Below are 25968 nucleotides of genomic sequence, written 5' to 3'. Positions count from 1 at the left end.
CGGTTTGATGAGGGATGTGCTTGTGTGTATGTGTGTATGTGTGTGTGTATTGGAGGTCTTTAGAAGAAGAGAAGCATGGAGGGACAGCATCAATACCTGGCATAGAAACCAGGCTTTGGCACTGGTGGTAGTGGGGAGGAAAGGTGGGTTGTGGGGCACGCACTCACCCTTACTCCTTGGGACACTCATCATTCCCCAGACATTGCTTGCCTGTGACATCTCCATGGCAGGGGTGAGACGTGATGCTGCCACGGGCAGTAGAGTAGGGCTTAAGAGCAGGACCTTTAAGGTTGTACAGATCTGGAATTTCAGCTTCAACTTTTACTGTGCCCTTGGACAAGCTACTGATCCTTTCTGTGTGGTTTTCCTTTTCGTTCTTTTTCTTCTTTTTCTTTCTTTCTTTTTTTTTTTGACAGAATCTTGCTTTGTCACTCAGGTTGGAGTGCAGTGGTGTGAACTCTGCTCACTGCAACCTCTGCCTCCTGGGTTCAAGCGATTCTCCTGCCTCAGCCTCCTGAGTAGCTGGAACTATAGGAATGCACCACCATGCCCGGAAAATTTTGTATTTTTAGTAGAGATGGGGTTTCACCTTGTTGGCCAGGCTGGTCTCGAACTTCTGACCTCAAGTGATCCACCCGCCTCAGCCTCCCAAAGTGCTGGGATTACAGGCATGAACCACCGCATCTGGCCTACTGATCCTTTCTGAACACTGGAAAATGGGGATAGTACCTTGCTTAAAGGGTTGTGTGAGAATAAAATTCAATGATGTCTGCGAGGAGCTTAGCACGTGGTAGGCACACTTTTACTCTAGGGTAATCCTCCACTGCTTGAATTGTTCTTTCCCCGGATGTCTGCAGGGCTACTTCCTCTTTCTGACTTGAGTCTCTGCCGTTCTAAAAAGAGCAAATCCTCCCTAGTCCTGGGGAATTCCTGGTCCTATTCTCTGCATTATTTTTTCCCATAGTCCTTGTCACCATTTAACATAGCATATATTTTACTAATTTGTTATTCCCCCCACTAGAATGTAAACTTCATGAAGGCAGGAATTTTTGTCTACTTATTATATCCTGAATGTCTGACATGTAATAAGCATGCCATAGATATTTGTTGAATGATTGACTCACAAAATATATCATTAAATTTTAATTATACATATTAGTTGTTGGACACTTTTGCCATGTCATAACCTTGGAATAATTAAGTCTCATGAACCTCCTTACCAAGAGTCCGGGTCTCATTATCAAAGGTGACCCTCCTTCCCTTAAGCATTAGAGACCAGACAGAAGGAAGATAGAATTCACACAAAAACTTTAATCCTCAGTAGTTCTCAATCCTGGCTGCATGTTAGAATCACCTTGGTGGCTGTCTGAAAATAGCAATGATTGAACCACTTCTAGAAATTCTGATTTAACTGCTCTGGGATGCGGCTTGGACTTAAAATTTCTTTTTAAGCTGCCCTGTTGATACTACTGTTGAGGATCAATAAACTATGTGCACTCAAAGCTGCTGAAGGCTAGAGCATGAGGGTCTTGCACAGCAGCCTGCATTAAGGTTGGAGGAGACGTTGTTCCCAGACCATACTGAGGGTCGGGCTGCTTATTCTTGCAGCCCAATGTGGAGATGCAGATGAACTGGGAAAGAAGAGAGTTATTTTTGTAACTGGGTACAAGGAGAAGACCTGCAAAAAATTGCCAGACCAACTCAAAATTACAAAGTTTTCCAGAGCTTATACACCTTCTAAGCTATGTGTCTATGTGTAAGTGTGCATGCATCTAAAGACATAAGTGATTAACTTCTTCTAATCCGTAACTAAGGTCTGAGTCCTGAAGGCAGTCCTCTGGAGCCTCTGTAAATTTACTTCATCTACATGGGTCCAGGTGCTGGGATGATTACCCTTATTTTGTCTCCTGCTAAATCATGGAGATTTTGGGAGTTCAGACCCCCAAACCTTCAGGCCCCCAATAAACTTGTTAGTGGAGGTCTGGAGAATCTCTTCAGACCTCCAATAAAAACCTGTTTAATCCTAAACAGGTCCTGTTAAGAATTCCTTCATTATCTTGTCATGCTTCAAGGCCCAGGAAAGGCCTAGGCAAAACTCTTGGTGGGCTTTTGTTACATTCTAGCCTTTGTATAAGGGGACTCTTTCAGCTTTTAACGTTTAACCACTCAGACAGTGCTGAAACAGTTGTTACAGAGGCCTGCCTGATCAGCCATTAGTGACATCTCGTCTGCCACAAGGTAGAACAGTCTCTGGATTGACCAGGGCGCTCTAACCCTTTCGCCACAGGAAGATGGAACATTCCAACAACCAATTAAGAAAATAAGAGACATATCCTGAAGGAGGACTTGTTCTCCTGCATTCATAATTTTGAGTTTAGGTTTAACTTATCACAATTCAGTTCCAAGTGGCTGTAAAACTCAAGTGGAGGTTTGAACCTACAATAATGTGAATATCAGTCTGGATGTAGGATATTCTGGATCCCTCCTCTCATTAGGGTGAGCAGAGGTCACTGCTTTCACTACACACAATGCTCCCCATCTTGTCTCCTTTCTGCACTCTTCTACATTTAGCCAGTGGTGGGGATGCAGGAGACTTCTGTGACCTAGAGTGAGGCTCCTTCACTACTAGCCACCTGCAAATGGGCTCCGTAAGGGGTGAATAATCTCACCGTGCCCAGCTCTGTGCATACGTTACCCCTAATTTGTGCCTGGGCTTCTCCCTGTTGAGTCCAAGCAAAGGTCTGCTTTCTCCGCTAGACAGAGCTGTGGTTCTTTAGCATACATCAGAATCACCTGGAGGGATCATTAAAACACAAACTGCTGGGACCCTCCACCAAAGTTTCTGATTCTGTAGATCTGTAGTGGGGGCTGTGAATTTGCATTTCTTTTCTTTTCTTTTTTTCTTTTTTTTGAGATGGAGTCTCCCTCTGTTGCCCAGGCTGGAGTGCTGTGGGGCAATCTCAGCTCACTGCAACCTCCGCCTCCTGGGTTCAAGCAATTTCAGGCTTATTTTTGTATTTTTAGTAGAGACAGGATTTCACCACGTTGGCCAGGCTGGTCTCGAACTCCTGACCTCAAGTGATCTGCCCGCCTCGGCCTCCCAAAGTGCTGGGATTACAGGGATGAGCTATCTCGCCTGACCATGAATTTGCATTTCTAACAAGTTCCCAGGTGGTACTGATACAGCTCGTCTAGGGACCATACTTTGAGAATTTCTGCTTTAAAGAAATAAGATCCTTTCAGTCTGGATTCTCTGGGTATTAACCCAGTTTAGGGAACCAAACCCTGGGCACCTTCCTGGCAATGCAGGATATAAAGCTGTGTACTTTGTTCCTTCTTCACAGAAACCACTTAAGCAACCTATTTTTAGTCTCATTGACTGTTTCTTTTCTCCTAGTTCTCAGCCTTTTCTTCTATTTTGGATTGAAGTTTTCATCTTTTCATACATTCCAGGCTGTTTTATGACTTGCCTGTGCCTGGAATGCCCTTTCCCTTTCTCTGTCTGGCTATTTTATTTGTCTCTTTTGGCTAGAAGGAATAGGCACTCACTCCAATTACAGTCATCCCTTGGTAGACGTGGGTGGATTGGTTCCAGGACACCCCATGGATACCAAAATTTGTGCATACTCGAGTCTTGCAGTCAACTCTGTGAGACCCGTGTATACGAGAAGTCAGCCTGAAATATACACAGGTTTTGTATTTCATGAATATGTATTTTCGATCCCTGTTTGGTTGAAAAATATCTGTGTATACGTGGACTTGTGTGGTTCAAACTGTGTTGTTCAAGGAGATCAACTTACTTCATTTCATTTTAAAGATCCCCAAAGAAGCTGAACAGATCACAGGAAGAGCAGGAACACGTACATGGTTCTGATTTCAAGGTGACAGAATGGGCAGGAGGAGCAGAAGAAATCTGTGTGTCTTTCTTTCATCACTAGAAGTCCAATGTGCTATCCATTGTGCCACAGTGCCACCTATTTGTCTGTATTTCTTCTATTGTTTGACCACTAAGTGAATCAGCAGCTCTGTGTGTCTGCTCCTTACTTGGCTCTCTACCAATACCTTATACTTCCCCAGTACTCTATTTTTGTTGACTTTATAGCTTCTGCTTACTCTTCCTCATCTTATTTATCATTTCTGTTTCCTTATAACTTCGGCTGCCAAGGCTCAAGTTTTATCTCATTGACATTCTTTTTTTTTTTTTTTTTTTTTTTTTTTGAGACAGAGTCTCGCTCTGTCGCCCAGGCTGGAGTGCAGTGGCCGGATCTCAGCTCACTGCAAGCTCCGCCTCCCGGGTTTACGCCATTCTCCTGCCTCAGCCTCCCAAGTAGCTGGGACTACAGGTGCCCACCACCTCGCCCGGCTAGTTTTTTGTATTTTTAGTAGAGACGGGGTTTCACCATGTTAGCCAGGATGGTCTCGATCTCCTGACCTTGTGATCCGCCCGTCTCGGCCTCCCAAAGTGCTGGGATTACAGGCTTGAGCCACCGCGCCCGGCCCTCATTGACATTCTTTCAGATAGAGCCACCACTAGGGTTTTAGGGCCCTGTTTATATAAACAATTTAAAGCCCTCTGGAATGGTCAGGTGAGAACCTCTTAAAATCTTTTCCTTCATAAAAGCAACAGGAACTCTAGAAAAAAAAATAGTCAAAATTAATTTTTCAAAATTCTGGAAATTAACCAAAAACTTGCAATAGTTTGAAAATGTTTTATTTAAGAAATAATTGAATGTTAGTAAGAACAGCACATTTTTGTAGCATTTAAACTTGTCCTATCCCTTCTCCTTCTTACCAGCTACTCAGTAATCTTGGAAACCAGCTAGCCTCAGAACTGTGCTATGAAAACCAGCAGCCTAGTGGCCACTGAAGAGAACAGAATGAGTTTGGAGCTCTTCAGAAAGCCTCATACCCAGAAAAGGGTTACTATTTGACCTGTCTGGCAGATCCCTGGAGAAGATCCATTCTCAAAGCTTGTCTTTATTATAGCCAACTCAGAGCTTAGACTTGTAGGAAATCATCAAGTTACCAGCACAGCATATATTCTGGGAGTCCCAGAAGAAGAAGAAGGAGAGAAAAGGACAGAAAAAATATTTGAAGGAATAATGACTAAAATCTTTCCAAATTCAATAAAAACATTAATTTACACACACCAGAATGTCAGCAAACTGATAGCAGGATAAACCTAAAGAGATCCATACCTAGACACATTATAGTCAAAATACCAAAAGCCAAAGCCAAACAGGGAATCTTGAAAGCAGCAGGAGAGAAGTAACTCATCACCTACAAAGGATCCTCAATAAGATTACTATCTGACTCTCATGTAGGCTAGAAGGCATTAGGATAATGTGTTCAGAAACCTGAAAGAAAAAATTATGAGCCCAAAAAACTAAATCCAGCAAAACTATCCTTAAAGAAATGAAAGTAAAATGTACACAGTTCCAGATAAGCAAAAACTGAGAGAATATCTTGTTAGAAGACCCACTACAAGAAACGCTGAAGGGAGTCCTTCAGGATAAAAGGAAGGGTACTAGACAACAACTTGCATCCACACAAGGACATAAAGAGCACTGACAAAGGGAACTACATAGGTTAATATAAAAAACAGTATAAATATTTTATATCTGTACCTCTTTTTCTCTCCATTTGATTTTTAAAAGACAACTGCATACAGTAATAATTACAAAACTGTATTGACATGGTTATAATGTATAAAAATGTAATTTTTATTACAATAAAAGTAAAAGAGAGGGAAAATGGAACAGAACTATATTGGAGCAAAGATTTTGTAGGCCAGGTGCAGTGGTTCACGCCTGTAGTCCCAGCACTTTGGGAAGCCGAGGGAGGCGGATCACGAGGTCAGGAGATCGAGAGCATCCTGGCTAACATGGTAAAATCTCATCTTCACTAAAAATACAAAAAATTAGCCAGGCGTAGTGGCAGGTGCCTGTAGTCCCAGCCACTCAGGACGCTGAGGCAGGAGAATGGCATGAACCTGGGAGGCAGAGCTTGCAGTGAGCTGAGATCACACCACTGCACTACAGCCTGGGTGACAGAGTGAGACTCCGTCTCAAAAAAGAAAAAAAGAAAAAAGATTTTGTTTACTATTTTGAAAGTATTTGTATACTATTTTGAAATTATTTGTATTTTGAAATTAAGTTGGCTTTAATCCAAACTAGATTGTTTTAAGTTAAGTTGTATGTTTTAACCCCTAAGGCAATCACTAGAAAAATAACTCAAAAAATATTATAAAAGAAAGGAATTAAAATGGTATACTAGAAAATATCTACTTAGTACAAAAGAAGGCAGTAATAAAGGAATAGAGCATCAGAAAACACATGAAATATAGAAAACAAATAGCAAAATGGCAGAAGTATATCCTACCTTACTGGTAATTACATTAAATGTAAATGGCCTAAAGACTCCAATTGAAAGGGAGAGATTGGACATAAAACCATAATCCAACTACATGCTAATACAGATATTTTAGCTTCAAAGACAAAGAAATTGAAGGTAAAAATATTGGAAAAGGTATGCGATGCAAAGAGAAACCAAAAAAGAGCTGGAATGGCTACATTAATATCAACAAAATAGACTTTAAGACAGAAATTATTACTAGACAAAGAAGGACACTTTAGGCCAGGCACAGTGGCTCATGCCTGTAATCTCAGCACTTTCAGAGGCCAAGGCAGGAGGATCATTTGAGCCCAGAGGTTCAAGACCAGCCTGGGCAACATAGTGAAACCTATCTCTGTTTAAAAAATCATTAGAAAAGAGAAGAACATTTTATAATAACAAGGTGCAATTTATCAGGAAGACATAACAATCAAGCATATACACATCTAACAAAAGGGTTCTATGTGGATTGAAGAAACAAAAGGCAACTCAGTAATAGTTGAGGACTTCAATACCTACTTTCCATAATGACTGAAAATCAGTAAGGAAATAGTGACAGCACTATCAACCAACTAGACCTAACAGACATCTATAGAACACTCCACCCAACAACACAGACTACACTTTCTTCACAAGTGCATATGGAACATTCTTTAGTATAGACCATAGTCCATAAAACAAATTATTATAAAAAAGATAGACAATAACAAGCTTGGTGAGGATGTAAAGAAATTGGAACTCACATATATTGCTGGTGGGAATGTAAAATGGTGCCAGTGACTTTGGATAACAGTTTGGTAGTTCTTCAAAAGGCTAAACACAGAGTCACCGTATGACCCACAAATCCCACTTGTAGGTATATACTTAAGAGAAGTAAAGACATATGTCCATAAAAGTGTCTCTACATGAATATTTATTTCAGCATTACTTATAGTAGGCAAAAAACAGAAGCAACCCAATATATCCAACAATTAATGAATGAATAAACAAAATAGGATATATGTATAAGCATACAATGGAATATTATTTGGCAATAAAATTGAATAAAGTACTGATATATGCCATAACATGGATGAACTTGAAAACATTATGCTAAGTGAAAGAAGCCAGAAACAAAAGACTACCTGTTGTATGGTTTAATTTATATAAAATGTCAGGAGTAGGCAAATCTATTGAGGCAGAAAGTAGATTAGTAGTTGCCAGGTTCTGGGAATGGGAAGTGACTGCTCATGGGTACAAGGTGTTGGAAGTAAAGCTTGGAGTCGCAAAGAAAGCAAGTACTCAAACAAAAGATTTTTCAATAAGGCAAATTTACTTCTTTAGAAGGGTGTTTTTGTAGGACTGGTTGTCACCAGAGTACATCAAACAAAGGAGGGAAAGAGTTTTTATTTTTAATGCAGTTTGTCCCTACTACTGTGTCCTGTTTCTGTTGGCTGGAGTTGGACTGCACAATCTAAACCGAGCCCAACTGACTAACTTGAAAGACAGCTTTGGCAGGAAGAGCCATGACAGCGGGAGGGGTAAATTACAGAGTAAGTAGCAGATGTGGGCTCTGTAGATAAGGACTGGCGGGAGAGTTGTTGACTGGAACCAGGGGCAGGGAGGCACAAAGGATAAGGAAGTTGGACCTTGAAAGTAGAGAACAAAGAAACTAAACAAACTAAACCTTTGAAGAGGAACTTCTCTTGGATCCGACAAAGGTTTCTTTGAGGATGTTTTGCAGAGAGCAGGTAAATGCAAACCTACCCCAGATGAATCCAATTTCTCAGAGAGAAACATTTAATATGGACTTACAAATAGAAGCAATGTCTCAGGCAACTGCGAGACAATGGATCCCCACACCCACCCTCCAGAAAATATTCTTTATATAGTAAGCTTTTTTGATAAAACATTTGTATCTGTCATGCCTCAGACTTTCTTGAGAATACTCATGACCACTGGGGCGGTTAGATAAACATCTTTATGAGGGGTTGAGGGTCTGAGCTACTTGAGCACTTTGGTATGCAGGAGTCAAACATCAGTCATCATGGAAATTTTGCTTCAAGGTGACATCACTCTTAGCATGCAACAGGTTGTTTTCCTACAAGGGTGGTGAAAATGCTTGACAATTAGATAGTTATCATGGCTGTGCATCTTTGTGAATATGCTAAAAACCACTGAATTGTACACTTTAAAAGGATGGATTTTATGGTATATGAATTATAGTTCAATAAAGCTGTTATAAAAATGAATGATAAAATCCATAGGTGTATGTGAAGCACAGTAATTTATCAGTAAAGATTTAGAATAATGGGTAGAGAAGGGGTACTTGTATATTTGTTTATCATCTAATCTGGGCCTGTGCTCTTTCTTCATGGTGTCTAGGCATCGGCTGTTCCTAGGAGCCATCACCTCATGGTCTTCATTGTTAAATTTACAGTTTCTGACTAATCTTATACCTCCCACTGAGAAAAAAGCAAGAATGTTGTTATTATGCACAATACCATGGCTCTTAGAAATGTGTTTTTTATTGAAATGGTATAATCTTTTTGCCACTGCAATTCCCTAATACGATGCATTTAAGACTGGTTCCATCCTGACTCATGACCCTGTATCATGTGTCACACCACCTGTGAGTACTGACTTCTAATGACTCTCTCAAAGGTTGTTACTATGTGTCTTTGTTGAGGATGACCACTAATACAAGTCTTTTTTTTTTTTTGAGACCGAGTCTCCCTCTGTCACCCAGGCTGGAGTGCAGTGGCGGGATCTCTGCTCACTTCAAGCTCCGCCTCCCGGGTTCAAGCCATTCTCCTGCTTCAGCCTCCCGAGTAGCTGGGACTACAGGCGCCCACCACCCCACCCGGCTAATATTTTGTATTTTTAGAAGAGACGAGGTTTCACCATGTTAGCCAGGATGGTCTTGATCTCCTGACCTCGTGATCCGCCCTCCTCAGCCTCCCAAAGTGCTGGGATTACAGGCGTGAGCCACCACGCCTGGCCAAATACAAGTCTTAACCAGAGGATACAAAAAAAAAATGTGACCAATCCTTTGTACTATGGTCACATTAAATTCCTCTTTTGGAATTTTGTAGCATAAACATTGAACAACAGGCCGGGCGCGGTGGCTCAAGCCTGTAATCCCAGCACTTTGGGAGGCCGAGGCGGGTGGATCACGAGGTCAGGAGATCGAGACTATCCTGGCTAATATGGTGAAACCCCGTCTCTACTAAAAATACAAAAAACTAGCCGGGCGTGGTGGTGGGCGCCTGTAGTCTCAGCTACTTGGGAGGCTGAGGCGGGAGAATGGCGTGAACCCGGGAGGCGGAGCTTGCAGTGAGCCGAGATCACGCCACTGCACTCCAGCCTGGGAGACACAGCGAGACTCCGTCTCAAAAAAAAAACAAAAAAAAAACCAAACAAAAAAAACATTGAACAACACATTTTACAACCATGTCTTCTTTTGACTTCTTTAGGGACTTAAGAATATGATTTTTTCCAATGTTGACTGCCCTCTGGTCTTTCGCACACTGCCAGCTGCAGAGAAGATAGATGAGGGAAACACAGGTGGAGGGATAAGGGCAGTCTCTTGTCTGGGATGGCTTAAGACTAATCTAGAAGAACACGATGTCACCACTTCAGCTGAAATCAAGAGAGGACATCAATCAGAAGGGCCTGTTGGCACGGTGGAGCAATGATGTCTAAAGACCTTGGAGGGGATGATTCAGCTTCCCCAGGCAACTGCCTGACATGTGGCACAGAGCATGGATGCGGGGTGGGAGTGCATGTGCACCCCTATTGCCTTTGGGTACTGTCAACTGAAGGTGGCACCATGATTGGAACACAGATGGATGAGAGCTGATGCATGGCCGCCCCCCACAGTTTAAGCCCAAGGATGGGTAGTGGATTTCTGATAGCCTAGAGTTATGAACTCATCTTGTGTCTGACAAGACTGTCACCAAAAGTGTGGTAACACCACTTTGGCAGCCCAATCTTTTGGAATCCTATGAAAGAAATACTGCAGAAGCCAGCAGAAGCAATCCACTTGCCAAGTTGCCCTCCCGGAACCAGGGTCCACCCATGAGAGCCTACGACAACCACATCAGCCCTTGTGCTCCTTGGGGCATCTGGTCAATCTCCTGTGTGGGATAGAGGCTCTGGGAATACCCCAAAGGCGAGAAGCAGAGAAGAGGGCCTATGCCCTTCCTTGTCCAGGCTTGGAGTGCCTCACCTGGATGATACTGCTAGCCCCAACAGGTCCCAGACATCAGAGAGGAAGTGTGGTCTCCCTGAGGTTTGGGGCCCAGGACAGGGGTTCTGCTTGCTCTCATCTAAAAGCAGTACTGTTCCTAGGTTTACTACTCACTACTAACTACCTTATTTTGTGCTTCTTGGTTTAAAAATTCCAGAGAAAATGGTTGTCTTAGCTGATCAGTTTTGCTCTGAGCCAATGGTATTCAACGCATGGCCTGTGGACCTCTAGTGGGTCTCCAAGACTCTCTCAGGGGTCTGTACAGTTAAAACTATTTTTTTTTTGTGATAATATTAAGATGTCATTTGCTTTTTTCACTATGTTGACACTTTCAATGATGGTACAAAAGCTATGCTGAATAAAACTGCTGGCACCTTGGCACAAATCAAAGCAAGGCCACCAACCATTCTAATAGTTGTATTTTTTTTTTAACCGTCGTGCACTTGAAGTAAAAAAAGAGTCCTTGATGAAGCAGTAAAGATTATTAATTTTATTAAATTGTGCCTCTTGAGTACATGTCTTATTAAAGTCTGTGTGAAGGGTGTGTATAGCATTTCCGCTGTATACTAAAGTACAATGGGAGTATTTTCAAAAAGCACTTACATGACTGAATTGCAAGCTGAACTAGCTACTTTTTCCTTTTTTTGAGACAGAATCTCACTTTGTTGCCTAGGCTGGAGTGCAGTGGCATGATCTCGGCTCACTGCAACCTCCGCCTCCCGGGTTCAAGAGCTTCTCCTGCTTCAGCCTTCTGAGTAGCTGGGATTACAAGTGTCCACCACCATACCCGGCTAATTTTTTTTTTGTATTTTTAGTAGAGATGGGGTTCCACTATGTTGGCCAGACTGGTCTTGAACTCCCAACTTCAGGTGATCTGCCCACCTCAGCCTCCCAAAGTGCTGGGATTACAGGTGTGAGCCACAGCGCCCAGCCCCACTTTTTTCATAAACTTCATATTACTCGTGCGAACAATTGACAGAAAAACTATGGTTATTCAGATTTGATATTTAGCAGACATTTTCTTGAAAATGATTGGCGTGAACCTGCCACCTCAAGGAAAACAACTGATGGTGTTGACGATGAAATGTGATGTTACAAGTGAACCACAAGGATACACAATGAACTGGAGAGATTTCTAGGTTTTTTTTTTTTTTTTTTTTTTTTTTTATGGAGTCTCGCTCTGTTGCGCCCAGGCTGGAGTGCTGTGGCGCAATCTCGGCTCACTGCAAGCTCCGCCTCCCGGGTTCACGCCATTCTCCTGCCTCAGCTTCCCGAGTAGCTGGGACTACAGGCGCCTGCCACCAAGCCTGGCTAGTTTTTTGTATTTTTAGTAGAGATGGAGTTTCACCGTGTTAGCCAGCATGGTCTCGATCTCCTGACCTCGTGATCCACCTGCCTCGGCCTCCCATCGTGCCAGGATTACAGGCATGAGCCACCATGCCCGGCCGGAGAGATTTCTGGTTCTTAAGACTCTTCTGATGAGATTGGTGGTGATATTAATCAGTGTGATGTTTGAAATATTCTATAATAAAATGTGTCATTTGAAAAGTCTACATAATTCAGTAAACCGTTTTTTTTTTGTTTTTGTTTTTGTTTTTTTTTTTTGAGACAGAGTCTTGCTCTATCATCCAGGCTGGAGTGCAGTGGCACAATCTCGGCTCACTACAACCTCCTCTGCCCCCTGGGCTCAAGCGATTCTCCTGCCTCAGCCTCCTGGGTAGCTGGGACTACAGGTATGCACCACCACACCCAGCTAATTTTTGTATTTTTAGGAGAGACAAGGTTTCACCATGTTGACCAGGCTGGTGTCAAACTCCTGACTTCAAATGATCTTCCTGGCAGTGAGCCACTGCGCCCAGCCAGGAACCGATATTTTCTAAATGACCAAGACATGGATGGTACATCATTGTTCAACAGTGAAGGATCCAGTTAAAGTCTGGGATACACCAGTAGATTTTAATATAATAGAGTATACAAAATTTGCCAATATGGTTTCTGGTACCCCATTTAGGAATCTACCCCTTGTCAAGTCTTGATGTAGTATCAAAGAAGAACAGCCACGATTATCTGAGATGGCTATTCAAGTTACTCCCACCTTTTCCAACTATATATCTGTGTGAGGCTGGATTTTCTTCATGTGTCAACCCAAACAACATATAATGGATTGAATGCAGAAGCAGATATAAGAATCTGGCTGTCTTCTATTAAGCCAGGCACTAAGCAAATTTGCAAAACAGTGTATTCTTCTCACTAAAATATTTGTTTTGAAAAATTTAGTTGTCTGTCATAAAAATATGTTGTTTATGGGCCAGGCGCGGTAACTCATGCCTGTAATCCAAGCACTTTGGGAGGCCAAGGTGGGCGGATCACGAGGTCAGGAGTTCGAGACCAGCCTGGCCAACATAGTGAAACCCCGTCTCTACTAAAAATGCAAAAACTCAGCTGGGTGTGGTGGCAGGCACCTGTAATCCGAGCTACTCGGGAGGCTGAGGTGGGAGTATTGCTTGAATCTGGGCGGCAGAGGTTGCAGTGAGCTGAGATCCTGCCATTGCACTCCAGCCCTGGGCGACAGTGTGAGACTCTGTCTAAAAAAAAAAAAAAAAGTTTATGTTAGGATATAATAGGTTTTCTATTTATTTTTAAATGAACTCCTGAATGAATGTTTTTAGAGTTAAAAATATGGTAACGTTGATCGATATGTGGTGTTGTATAAAACATATGTTTAATATTAGTAGATATAAGCCCACATAAACAAAAGTTTTCTGTAGTTCTCAGCAATTTTTAAGCATATAAAGATGTTCTGAGCCCCCAGAATTTGAGCACTGTTGCTCTATGCCATGCTAGAAAGCCTGGGGATTGGTTGCCCTCGGTCAGGTACCCCCTATTATGAAATCAGCTGTAAGATCTGGTGGGTAGGTCTAGGGTAAAGGCATGGCCATGACTACCCATTCCTCAGGTCAAGGTGAGGCAGCCATCCCTTAGAAGGAGCTGTAGGAGCAGCAGGTGCCATGACCAAATGGCCAAATGGCGGGCACACTGGTGGAGTTTGGCTCATCCTTTAGATGCTCACAGACTCCAGGAAGCTGGTGTTCTCTTGGGCTAATGTGGCTATGCCCTCGACCTTGCTAAACTTCAAAGCCTTGTGATTTGGTTTGGCTCTGCATCCCTCCCAAATCTCATTTTGAATGGTAATCCCCACGTGTCGAGGGACAGAAATGATTGGATTATGGGAGTGGTTTCTCCCATCCTGTTCTCATGATAGCGAGTGAGTTCTCATGAGATCTGATGGTTTCACAAATGTCTGGCATTTCCCCTGCTTGTGCTTCTCTGTCCTGTTGCCATGGGAAGAAGGTCCTTGCATCCCCTTCTGCCATGATTGTAAGTTTCCTGAGGCTTCCCCAGCCATGCGGAACTGTGAGTCAATTAAACCTCTTTCCTTTGTAAATTACCCAGTCTCAGGTAGTATCTTTACAGCAGTGTGAGAATGGACTAATACACCTTGACACCTTAGATGTTTGGTTAGAATGTCCTGTTCGTGGATGTGTCTTTAGCATGAGAGTATAAGTTCCTCGATGAGAAAGACTCATTCATATTTATGACTCCAAGTTGTAGTATAGGGGCAAAGAAACACATGACCCCTGCCCTCCTGGAGCTTATAGTCTGATGAGGAAGACTTAAACATAATATTGCATGAATAATTATATAATTACAAACTATGGAGTAGAAGTATAGGGTACCCATGAGAGAATAAAACAGCAGAACTAAATGTAGATTAGGGTGATCAGGGAAGGCCTTTGCTAATGTGAATTTTAAGCAGACTTGAAGGACAGCGGGAGCTAGCTAGGCAAGGAATGAGCATGGGCACACAGGTATCAGTGTTCTCTTGTAGACACAAGGGCCAGAGTGTGCTGAGGGACTTGGGATGTTTGAGGACTGTGATTGGCAAGGAGGGGTAAGACTGTAGTGTATCCTGGGAGAAGGTTCAAGCGGTGGTGGTCAGGGGCGAGATCATGAAAGGTCTTAGAGCCATGTAAGGGACTTGTGATATTTCTTTTTTTCTTAGTACCATTGGAAAGTTTTAAGCAGAGGAATCGTGTGATCAGATTTGGTTTGGGTGGCTCTGGCTACAGTGTGGAGGATAGACTGAAAGGGAACAGTGTGGGAGCTGAGACACTAGTGAGTGATCCACTTGAGAGGTAGATGATGGTGGCCCAGGCTAGTGTCATGGCAGTGAAGGAGAGAAGTGGATGGCTTGTAAGGTATTTTGGAGATAAAATATTCTGGGCTTGGTGAAAGAATGAATAGAGGAGAGGCAAGGGAAAGGAAGATGCCAAAAATGTATCCTGGCTTTGTAGCTTGAGCACCTGGAGACTGGGAGTGCCCTTTTTCAAAGAGGAAGATTGTGGGAAGGGTGGAACCGAAGGAAGAGCAAGCCTTTCCATCTGGACTTGCTGGGTGTGAGGAGCTTTCATTATGGAAGCCAGCCTCAGGAAAAGGACTGGAAATCAGGCTCTGGGAGCTGGAATGGGTGAGGCTGAAATGTTCCTCGTGTGGGGTGGGCACTGCCTGAGGACACACTGGTGGTCTGTACCCTGTGTAGAACTGTGTGGGCTGTTTCTTCACACAGACTGAGTTTCTTTGGAAATTTATTTGTATCATCCAGCATGGTGATGGCTTGGGAGAGGCTGGCAGTTGAGGCTGGGCTCCACTACCTCCTTCTTCTAGGCTGACCACACTCCTCTTGGAGACTCTGGGAATCCTGGAAGGTGACATCTGAGACCCAAGGGAGAGAAGGGAGCATGGATAGACACGCTTCATAGCCCTATAACAATGCTAAAAATAATCAGACTGTGCCCAGTTCCGTATTCCAAGTCATGTGTAGAAGTCAGGTAGACTCTGTAGCATATACCATACTGTGTTTTTCAGAAATCCCAACCAAATCCTAGGTATTACTGCACAAACACCCTGTGCATAAATGCAGGGGAAGACAAATAAGTCTGAAGCTCTGGCAGAGTAGCTGAGACCAATAAAGCAAGGGAGAGACAGCTGGAAAAACATCAAAGTAAAGCCAGTTTTCTTCCAATGAGTTCCAAATGCAGCAATCAAATATGTGGAGGAATGGAGAATTTCTCCTGGGCTGGGTTTGTGATGAAAGGTCCCCTTTGATAGAAGTGTTCTTGTTTAACCCTTTCTACATGTTCCTGTCACTGGGTGAGGTGGCACACAGCTTAAGCTGGTGGTCACAACCCCTATGTCTACACCAGCATAGGCAGCTGGAATTTGGTCACTATTTGTGGCATTGTGCTGTGAACTGCTTTGTGGGAATAATGTAGAGGGGATAAAGAAACTCCAGGCTGGGAGGAGGAAGGGGCCACAAGGAGAATCAGCAGAGGAGGCCGGGAAGCCCCCAGAAAGCTTGTTGAAGAAGGTGAGCCTATTAGAAAAGGGGTGGGGAGTGGGAGGAATGTTGGACAAAATGAGAGGACAAGGACCGACAAAGAAGAGCAGAGAGAGGGATGGGAGATTCCTGATGGGGACCAAAATGCAGGGGGAAATGGATGTCCTGAGCAGCCTTCTGCAGGTCAGAAGGAGAAGTAGAGATGGCAGTTCCCAGGCCTAGGCTCCTCTGGTTGCCAAGTGCTTGGATGGAGGCAAATGAAACTAGAGTGGAGACTGCATATTGAGCTGGCAATTTTGCCAGCAGGGTCACTCAGCAAACCATGGATCTAGAGACCTTTCTTAGCAAGTGATATGGTTTGGATTGTGTCTCCACCCAAATCTCATGTGGAATTGTAATCCCCTATGTTGGAGGAGGGGTCTTGTGGGAGGTAATTGGATCATGGGGACAGACTTCTGCCTTGCTGTTCTCATGAAAGTGAGTTCTCACGAGATTTGGTTGCTTAAAACTGTGTAGCACCGCCCACTTTGCCCTCTCTTCCTCCTGCTCTGGCCACATAAGACGTGCCAGGTTCCCCTTCTCTTTCCACCATGATAGTAAGTTTCCTGAGGCCTCCCCAGAAGCAAAAGCCTGTACAGCCTGTGGAATCATGAGCCAATTAAACCTCTTTTCTTAATAAATTATCCAGTCTCAAGTAGTTCTTCATAGCACTGCGGGAATGCACTAATACAGCAAGTATCCCCAAATGCCTCTGCCAATCTGCCATTTCTCAACTCAGTGACTCTCCCATACCTGTAGCTTTAAGTCTAACCTTCATTCATCCATCTATTTACTCATTAATTTATTTAAAACACATTTATTGAATGCATTTTATACAACGGGCACATGGTGGGTACAAGGGTTACAATGCTGTAGTCAGTCTCAAAGTGTGGTCCCTGGACCAGCTACATCAGCATCATTTGGTGTACTAGCTATCTGCAGCTATATAACAAATCACCCAAAAACTTAGTGGCCTAAAATAACAGTAACCATTTATTGTGTCTCATAGTCTCTGTAGATTCTAGGTTAGGGTCTACCATGAAGAAGCAGTCACAAATTGGCTGAGGCTGCAGTCATTTTCACATTTGATAGGGACTGGAGGATCTGTTTCCAAGGTAGGTCATTACCCGGCTGACAAACTGGGGTTGGTTGTCAGTGGGAAGCTTTAGTTTCTCCCATGTGACCTCTCCACAAGGCTGCTTGAGTATCCTTTCAACATGGCAGCTGGCTTCCCCCATAATAAACAATCCAAGAGAATAAGTTGAAAGCTGCAATGTCTTTTATAAGCTATTCTTCAAAGTCATACACCATCACTTCCACAATGCCCTGTTGGTCACATAAGTAAACCCTATTCAAGGTAGGAGGAAACTCCACAGGAATATGAATATCAGAAAACAGGAATCACCAGGGCCAACTGTGAGATCTGGAATTTGTTAGAGATGCAAATTTGCAGACTTACCTGAAGACCTACTAAATCAGAAACTCTGGGGGTGGGGGCCTATAACTGGAGTTTTCACAAGCTTTCCCTGTGATTCTGATGCACACTAAGGTTTGAGACCATTGCAGTGATGTGTGAAGCGATCTCTGCTTTCCAGCTGCCCATAGCCTGGCTTTTAAGTTACTAAGAAGTTATGACACAATGCTATAGCAAGCACATGGGAAGGTGTCAGGGAAAGTTTCTTAGCCTGGAATTTAAGGTCTGTCCTAACCTGGGCTGCTCTGATCCATTTGTTTTCATTTTTTTCCGACTTGGGTCCCCTGCTATAGTCTGATCATTCTCCTGTCCCCACAGAGTGAGGGAATAAACACCTTGTAGGTGAGTGAGCTGCTAATGGCTGTGACAGCATCTGGCATGGTCCTACCATATAACAGTTGCTCAATAAATGCTTCCTCCTTTCCATTTCCTTTGCTCCAGATTTTACATTTGGAAGACTCAGCTCCAGACTCCTTTACCTAACCAAATTCTAACCTTTCTTCAAGGTTCAATGCAGGGCCCCAGTTCCATGAAGCATCTGACTTCATCTCCCCTGGTCTCTCCCTTCCCCTCTCTGAATCTCTGAGCATTAAGAGTTTGACTCATACAACCTAGCCTGTGATTCTTTTGATGCATTCTGCCTTGCATTTTTTTCTCTAAGATTTTCCATTTGTGACGATCTTTCAGGCTCTTGTAACTGTGTGAAATTGCCTTGTTTATCATTCTCTATCACCATCACCTATGATGCATCCCCTACATCCACCGCCTCCTCCCTGTGAAAGAACAGCCTCCAGTAGAACCTTTAAGTTGAATTGTTTTAGGTAGTGAGCTCCTACCATGCACATGGCCCCAAGTTAGGTCCTGGAATAACAGAGTTCCCTTTTATATTCTATTACTCTTGAAGCATCCACAGCTCAGGAAAGGCAGCTCCTGTGGTTGAAAGAGTGTGAGACCCCAGGTGAAAGACCTGTAGGATGCTTGGCTTTTCCAGCTCCCAGCCGGGTCATCCCAGGCAATTCTCCTTCACTGATTCAAACTTCAGTTTTCTCGTCTATGAAATGGTGCTCCCAGCTGCCAACATCTGAAGGGTCATAGATTCCTAAGTAAAGAACAGGTGTGAGATGGAATTAAACTAGAGAATTGCAGGTGGAAATAAAATGGTAGTATTTAAGAGTTTTTGGTCACTTAACACATTTATTAAATGTTTAGTATGCATCAGGACCTGTATCAGACCCTGGTTAGAAAATGGTGAAAGAGGTCCCTTTGTTATCACTTGAGATTTTGCAACAGTTATCAGAAAGAACTAAGCAGAGTTAGGCAGATGCCTTTGATAAGGGGGCGGAGACTGTGTGTGGGAGAGGACTGTGTGTGGGCGGAGACTGTACGTGGCCAGGACTGTGTGAGGGGGCAAAAAGAGGGACAGGGACCCTGAGGAGGTGCAGGGTAGGGTCTAGAGTCAAATGGTGCTTGTTCACAAGTAGTTCCCTAGGTTCTTCAACTTCCTTTCTTCACCCCATTGAGGGCCCCAGTCACTTGCTGCAGCACATAGTTGACCTGTAACTTGGAGGGTGTGAGGAGGAAGAGCTTTTAACAAAAGGGGAGGTGTGGTCTCTGTGGATTCCTCTGAGTTTGGTTTCACTGGAAGAGGCCCCTTGGAGAGCCTTGCCCAGTGGCCAGTATCTCTCCCCTAAGGCAATTCTTCAAGCCCCATGCTCCTGTTTTTTTTTTTTTTTTTTTTTTTTGAGACAGAGTGTCACTCTGTCGCTGAGGCTGGAGTACAGTAGCACAGTGTCGGCTCACTGCAACCTCCATCTCCTGGGTTCAAGTAATTCTCCTGCCTCAGCCTCCCAAGTAGCTGGGATTACAGGTGCCCACCACCACGCCTGGCTAGTTTTTATATTTTTAGTAGAGACAGGGTTTCACCATGTTGGCCAAGCTGGTCTCAAACTCCTGACCTCAGGTGCTCCACCCACCTCGGCCTCCCAAAGTACTGGGATTACAGGCGTGAGCCATCGTGCCTGGCCTTTTTTTTTTTTTTTTTTTAAATGTGGCAGCTGAACTGTGACTCACTTAAATATTCCTCAGATTGTTTTCATTTTTAAAAGCAGTTGTCAGTTCTAACTGTCTCTAGCATGAATTCCCCTGTCCAGCTGGCTTAATTGCAGACATCAACATGCTTGACAACATTGTTTCGTTTAAAAAGCCAGCCTAGAGACGGTGATTGTGGGGGCTGAAGAAGAGCTGCTTTGACTGGCGTCTGCTGGAGGGTGGCCATGCTCCAGTGGCTGGCTTCTAATAAGGGACTGTACTTGGCCCTCTTTTGCTACATGATGCTCTTCCAGTCCCTCTCGCCTGATTGGGAAGAAAGCAGTCATCTGCTGGCCTCTGATGAATTTGTGTTCAGAGACGATGATAGCCGGATGTAGTGGAAGGATCATTGAAATGGAGCCAGGAGACCATGCTTTGTTGGAGCCCTGTCACTAACTAGCTGGTATCCATGGCCAAGTCACAGAGCGTCTTTGGACCTTGTGTCCTCATCTGTTAGAAGAGGGGGAAGGATGACGGTGATTCCTCAAGTCCCTTCCTGCCTTATGGTCCAACCTTGTTTCATGCCCTGTGAGTTTATGGATTCTGGCCAGCTACTTCTCAACACCTCTCTCTTTCCTCATCACACGCTGGAATTTCTTTGCATGCCAGTTTTCCTCCAGACAGGAATTCAGTATTTATTGTGCAAAAGATAAGAGATGAATGTTGTAATACTACGAATACCTGGCAGCCTACATGTAACACTTTACGTTCTGTACCTAAGAAAAGTTCAAAGGAAACACTAGAAAGGCAATCTCCGGGGGGTGTCCAGTCTTAGATTTCATACCTAGGCTACATTTGGGTCTGTGTCAGTGCCCATGCTTAAATTGCCATCTCTACAGCCCAGTGTTCCTAAATAAGGCTATGATCTCCTACATTAATTATTATTGAAATGGTTCACACTGGTTTATCCTTGGTCATTTGCCAAATAGCTAACAGCACCTATCACGTGCAAAACTCTATGGCAGATAGTGTAGGCAACAATAAGGACAGAACACTCTTCCCTGGGGACATAATTTTATAGAATGTGTATTTTATGCACTGATTGTACAAGGGTATAATCTCATGTTTTGAGCATCTTAAGATCTTAGCACATTGCTTTCAAAATAACAGCAATAACAAATTTTTAAATTAATGCAAAACTATGTGCTAGAGCCCGTACTAAGCAGTGTAGGTGTTTTATCATTTGGTCTGCACAATAACCCTATTCTGTGATGTGGAAACTGAGGCCCAGAGACTTCAAGGTAACTTGTCAAAGTCATGTAAATGTTAATGACAGAATAGAGACTCAAACCAGGTCTGCCTGTCTCTCAAACTCATGTTTATCTCGTGAATGGTCTGCTTTGTGTAAAGTTGACAATCCATAAATATTGGTTGAGTAATTGAGTAAGTGAACAGTGAGTGCTTGAAAGAATGAATAAATAGAATTTTGGCTCGAGGGAGCTGTATGCTGCGCCCTTTACCCTGCTGAATGGGGCCCAGGCCCTATAGCTGGGTATGGTCCTCGGGTCCTTTTTGTTCTTGTCTGATCTTGCCTTGTAAAGGATCCAACCTCACCCCCAGCACACCTTCACCCGTGTCTACCTTTGAATTTGAGTGGAGCCTCTGCTTTGAGTCAACCAGGTAATTTCTTTTCATTTTGCCTCCCCCGACCACTCACCTCCACCCCAGGCCTCCTTCCACCTCAGCTATCACACAGTCCATTTCCTGGCCTGAGATCCTGAGATATTCTGGGAGATACTCAGAATAATTTGCTTATCTTCTTTCCAGATTCCCAGAATGGAGACCAGGCAGAGGAGCAGGGAGACATCTGATTTGTTGCTGCTCTCAGCCTCCTCTCAGCACCCTTGTCTACCACGCAGGGGTTCTGCCAAGCTGAGCTGAACCAGCTGCCCACTTGAAAGAGACCCAGGAGCTGGGAGGCTCTGGCCAGTGGTAGTAGCTCTGTCAATGGGACCTCCAAATTCATAACCACAGGAGTGGAGAAGCCCTGCTTGATGCCCTCTGGTGTCAGCTCCTGAAGGTTCTGAGGGGAGGGATGCCTCGGCGTACTGACCAGGAAGTCTGTAAACTCACTCCAGACCATAAAGGGAAAGGGAGGTGCCACAGGTTTGCTTTGTCTGCCCTTCCTGACTGGTGCTACCTTTGTATTCACGTCAGGAATCCATTTGGATTATGATGTCTTTGGCCTCCCTGCAAATCTCAACCCTGCCTCAAGAAAGGGTGAAAGTGTCATTCCTACTGAAGTGGAGATGTCAAGGCCATCTAGAGACGGGATGAAGGGAGGGAGGGGAAGAGGGAGTGGAGTGTGCAGGCCAGTCTGAGGCAAGATGCTGTGGGGGTGGGGAGGAGCTGGCCTGCAGATTGCACGTTGACCCCAGCAAGGCTGACCCTCAATGCCAACTGAGGGAGAGAAGGGCAGGTAGGAATCAGGTTTATTGAGAGCTTACTACTGTGTGCCAGGGGTGTTACCAGGCAGTTGGGTTGACTACTCCCGTCCTACAGATGAGGAAGCTGAATCTCGAGAGGCTAAGTGACCATATGCTCACAGCAAGTGCTGGAACCTGAACCTGCAGCCAGGTGTGTGTGACCTCAAAGCCCACGCACCTCCCGCAGGAGCGGTGTTTCCCACCTGGCCCTTTTCACGCCAATGCGGCGTGGACCCCTCTCTTCCCTCCTGCTTCCTGGCTGCCTCGCTGCAGTTGGCTCAGATTGCTGCTGCTAGTGCTGGACAGTGAAGCCCATGCTCGTGTGCATGTTTGTGTGTGCATGCATGCGTGTGCACATGTGTGTGCCTATGTGTGCTCACACACAGCACACACATACAGTGGGGAAGTGCAGAGAGGAGGAAGAAGGCTTATCATTCTCGGATCTGTGGCAGAGACTGCGGAGATGCCCCCTTCCTCCTCACTACCGGCTCCTGTTTCTGCCCAAGCTCTTTTCTCTCCCCTGAGCTCAGACTCCTTGGACAGCCTTCCCTAGGCTGCCTCAGGGCTTCGAGGGTGGGGGATGCTACTGTGTTACTGGCTTTAGTCTCTCCCTGCTGGGGGCAATTGCAGAAGACTCACATGTGGTGCACTATCAAACTAACCTTATTTTCCTCAATTCCCTCTTCTTTATGAAAAGCTTTAGGGGAAAAAAAGGTTCTTCCGGAAAATTACACCCTGCATCTTCCTTTCTGCTACTCCTAGGAAGTCATTTAAGATGGAAATTAGAGCCCATTATTGCACATTTAATTACCCACCAAATGAATGGCATATTTAATAGAAACGGCAAAATCCTCCAACATGTGTAAGATTTCTAGTTCATGCATCTCCAGACGTGTTGCAAAATAATTCATTAACTAGAGACATGTGGTTGCTGGGGCTGCCTCAGGGGAAAAGCAGAGCCAGAAATTGGGGCCAAGGATGTGTGAGGTGATTAGCTCCCTGGGACTGAGGTAATACAGACTTTGCTCCTAATGCGCTCTGAGGTGGAGGTTGCTCTCCTCATGAGGGGCAGGGCGTGGAGGCCGGTACTGGGGGCACAGGGTCTTGAGTAGGCTGGTCCTTGGCTGAGTGGGGAGAAGAGGGAGAGGCTGGTGCATCTCCAGCCCTTCTTCCTACCACAGGTTCCTGTATCACCTGTGAGCACCAGGACGGATGTAGGAGAACTTCAGAAATGGCAGGGACAAGGGGACAATTTCTGAGGCAGTTACCGTGGAGGAGATAAGTCTATCACCCCCTCTCTCTGACCGGTGCTGTAGCTATGTCCTTTCGGCTTTGACTCCAGGCTGCTGTTACATTTTGGGAGTTTGTTCATTTACTCAGCCAGCCAACATTTATGGAACATCTGCTATTTGTGGAAAATCTGCTTGTTAATTGAACCGTGCAACCAATCAACCTTCTTACTTAATACCTGTTATTCTTTTTCTCATTCACTCATTCGTTTTAAGCAACGAACTAACCAGACAGCATGTATTGAATACCTACTGATTCACGTATTCATGCAAACCAGCAGCATTTACAAAGTACCTACATTTGACCACCCATCCACTTATCCCTTCACTCACCCACCCACCCAGATATTCACTGAATTCTAAATGACTATGCATTGAGGCTATCAACAAATATATACTGAGCACCAATCAATACCAAGAATTGTGTATACACTAGGGAAGCAAAGGCTAAGACACAGGTCTTGCCTTTTTAGGAGCTTAAAGTGTTATTATTAATAGCTAACATTTATTCAGCATTTAATATATATGGCAGCACCATGCTAAGAGCTTTACACATATAAACTCATTTCCTATGGTGAGTAAAATGAAGAAACAGGCATAGGCATTTCTCAATGTTGCACAGCTTTTGAGTGATATAGAGTCTCAGGGTTTGAACTCAGGCAGACGGGCTGCAGAGTGTGCACTCCTAACCAGGACACTGACTGCCCGGGTGGGAAAGGGGTAGGGGGACAGAGGCACATTTACAGTCCTCTGGCAGGAGAAAGGGGGAGATAAATGGCTATGCTTGGAGGAACTAGGGGAGTTGGCATTTGAGCTGGATCTTAGAGAAGGCACAGGAGTCTGTGAGCCAGGGAAAGGAGGTGGAGGTGTCCTAAGCCAACACAAATGTTGGGAATTGGCTGGGCAATGGAAGGACATAAAATACATGGTTTCTATCCTCAAGGAGCTTTCAATCTCATAGAGGAGGTTGTTTTAATTTAATTTAGGAGAGCTAAATAATTAAACATGAGGCCAAAGTACATAAGAAAGTGGCAGCCTTTTATTGCAAATATGCACACACTCTCCGGTCCTCAGGTATGGGGCCAGGGAAATCGCGCCGGCCTCTGCCTGCGGCGGACTTTTATGCATTGGTACTGGAAGCGGGAGGGCAGTGGGCGGGATAAGGGCGTGGTAGGGGTGTCTCCGTAGGCGTCGCCGGGTAAGTTTCGATTTCTTCGGATTGACGTCACCTGGCGCATGCTCGGTTGTCCTGCACTTTCCCGGCCGCGGGAAAGTTGGTGATGAAGAACCCGGAAGCAATGGGGACTGTGCCGTCTTGTTCACCTTCCTCCATTTTGGTCCCTTCTCTGGTAATACATGGATACAAATGACTTCACCACAGGGAAAGGTGGGGACGGATGGCAGGTGTAAGGTGGGCCTTGGTGAATCATACAAGTGGTACAAATGCGATCTCTAGAGAGGGGCCGAGGGATAGGAGGATCTTTCTCAGTTGGAGGTTATTAGAGATGCCCTCATAGACAGACCTTGAATTGAGGCTGAGAAGGTTCTCCTAAGAGAAAAGGGGCTGGGGAGAGCATAACGGCAGGTGGAATGGCAGAAGACTCAATGGGCCAGGAAACACTTGGTGCTGACTGACTACCATTGCAGCCACAGTTGTGTTAGCAGTGAGTGGAAAGGAGAGTGTGGAAAGATGGTGCGGATTATAAAGGGGCTTGAACCTTCAGTTATGGAGATTAGACTTTATTTAGAAGGCAGTGGAGAGTCTCTGGGAGCTTTGGAGAAGGGGAGAGTGCTAATTATTCTGTTTGTCCCCTTGTGTTTATGTGCCGGGAGAATGAGCCCCACAAGTCGCACGCTGTTTTGCTGGCCAGCTCCTGGTTCGGCTCAGTCAATGGGGGCCTGGCAGCAGCTTGGAGTGTGGGCAGAGACAGAGGTCAAAAGACCTCTTTCCTGCTGGTAATGGCTGAGTGTCACCAGAAATCTGTATTTTAGCAATCACTCCAGGTAATTTCAATATTCAGGCAGGTCTAGAATCATTGATCTGTGCTGTTTACAAATCACCTTTTCATTCAATCTTGTAACCCATAACAATATTCTTATCTCTATTTTATGGTTGAGAAAAGTAAGGCTCAAAAGAGTTGTGACATATCCAAAGTCACGAAATTTTAAGCAGAATAGCTAGGATTAAAATCAACATTTCTGACTCTATATTCAGCTTCTTGGGGGAAACTCTGGGTCAGGAAGTCTAGTTAGAAGGCCTTTGTAATAATTGAGGCATCATGCTATCCTCTCTGACTTGCTTCCTCTAATCTTTGCATTGCCAAGTATTGCCGATTTACTCTCTGATGCCGTATACGTAAATACACACACATACACGCACACACATACACACACATAATTTTTTTGAGATAGGGTCTCACTCTGTCACCCAGGTTGGAGTGCAGTGGCATGATCATGACTCACTGCAGCCTCTACCTCCCAGTCTCATGCAATTCTCTCATCTCAGCCTCCCAAGTAGCTGGGACTACAGGTGTGCACCACCACACTTGGCTAATTTTTGTATATTTTTTAGGGATGAGGTCCCATTATGTTGCCCAAGCTGTCTCAAACTCCTGGGCTCAAGTGATCCT

This window comes from Macaca fascicularis, chromosome 14, assembly GCF_037993035.2.
Source record: "Macaca fascicularis isolate 582-1 chromosome 14, T2T-MFA8v1.1".
In the NCBI taxonomy this organism is placed as follows: domain Eukaryota; kingdom Metazoa; phylum Chordata; class Mammalia; order Primates; family Cercopithecidae; genus Macaca; species Macaca fascicularis.
The sequence above is the reverse complement of the archived record's forward strand: the minus strand, read 5'-3'. Positions refer to the sequence as shown.